Raw genomic sequence first — 1,673 nt, 5'->3', positions numbered from 1 at the left:
TCTTGGCAAGCCAATGCCCCAATTAATCCATCCAAACATTCTTATATCAATTGCTAAAAACAATGACACACATCACTTGCCAGATCAAATTGCATCCTCCTAAATAGGTATAAACTGGAGTACTGAAAGTAGTTAGATACATTGTCTGCCCATCCATTACCACTTGATGGTAAGTAATTGTTAAATCCAACTTTGAAAATAGAGCTGCTCCATCCAAAGTGCAAACCATTATGTGAATTTTGGGCAGCAGGTTTTGATTTACTCACATAGCCTCACTACTGGTGATACTTATGGAAAGCATTCTAAGGGTTCTTTTCTTCCCTTACTACACGTCCCCTTTAGTATATCTTTCATTTTACTTCTATAGTTAACTGGAATGTTCCTAAGCTATGGCTTGTTGGGAAAGGTAAAAGGAACTGAAGTTAAGTCACATGGTGATTAATTTGTTTCTCCTAGAACACACCTAGTTGAGGACTGATTTAGAAATGTATCCACTGTTTCAAATGTATTCTCAACAATGGTGCACTGTATACCTAAGCAGCCTTATTACCTATCACAACATTGATCCACTGCTTGACACACTAAGGCCCATATTTATATTTTTTGACGCAAAACTGCGCCGGCGCAGTTTTGCGTCAAAAATATTACTGCCGGCTAACGCCATTTTGGTGCGCCGTGCGGGTGACATATTTATACTTTGATGCACGGCGGCACAAACAACAGGTGGGAGTCATTTCACCGCGGCGTCAAGTCGTAAAGGAAAACGACGTTAATACAGCGGAAATGACTGTGGGTCGATTTACGACACCGCAAACCGGATATGCGCTGTTTTTTTTGACGCAATAGCGTTGAAAAACACAGCGAACACAGCCATATCACCAGAGGAGAGCCAAAATGGATCCCAGATGCCACTACAGACCCCAGGAAGATGACAGCAGACCAGGAACCAGCCAGGAGGAACCACACAAGAACCAGGACACTTTTAAGAAGAAAAGAAAGTGTCGCTTTAGTGCAGAGGAGCAGGAAATTCTGGTTAAAGAGGTGACGGAACACCAGCACCAACTGTTTGTCACATCAAAGTTGCCAATCAGTAGGAGAGAGGCTATATGGCAACAAATTGTCTACAAGATTAACAGTGTGGCTGAAGTACGCAGAACAGTCATCGAGTGCAAGAAACGCTGGCATGACTGCAAACGCAGGACCAAGGAAAAGATGGCAAGGAACAGGCAGGCAGCACTGCAGACTGGAGGGGGGAGTCCAGCACACCAGGAGGCCCTGGACCACATGGAGGAGATGGTCGCAGCCGTCATCCCTGAGGCGATCGTCACAGGGATTCAAGGGCAGGACAGCGCAGACTACCAGGAGACAACGCACATGCAGGGTAAGTCGAATGGGGAATTAAAATTCACAAATGTTAACTGCAAGCGGGGGGGATACCGACTACAAAATTCATGGAAGTCAACATATACATGGAGTGGCATGGGTAAAGGGGCATGGCCTGCACAGACAGAAGCTGGGGTACACCATTACACTACACCAACAACAGTCCCATGGGGGCATCCTGTCATGACAACAATGGAGCAAAGGGAAAGCCACGACAGGAGGGAAGGCCACTACGTCAAACTTACATCCTGGCACTTGTCAGCCAACATACCTCCTACATTAACTAGGGT

This window comes from Pleurodeles waltl, chromosome 7, assembly GCF_031143425.1.
Source record: "Pleurodeles waltl isolate 20211129_DDA chromosome 7, aPleWal1.hap1.20221129, whole genome shotgun sequence".
Lineage (NCBI taxonomy): Eukaryota > Metazoa > Chordata > Amphibia > Caudata > Salamandridae > Pleurodeles > Pleurodeles waltl.
Note: the sequence above shows the minus strand (reverse complement) of the source record.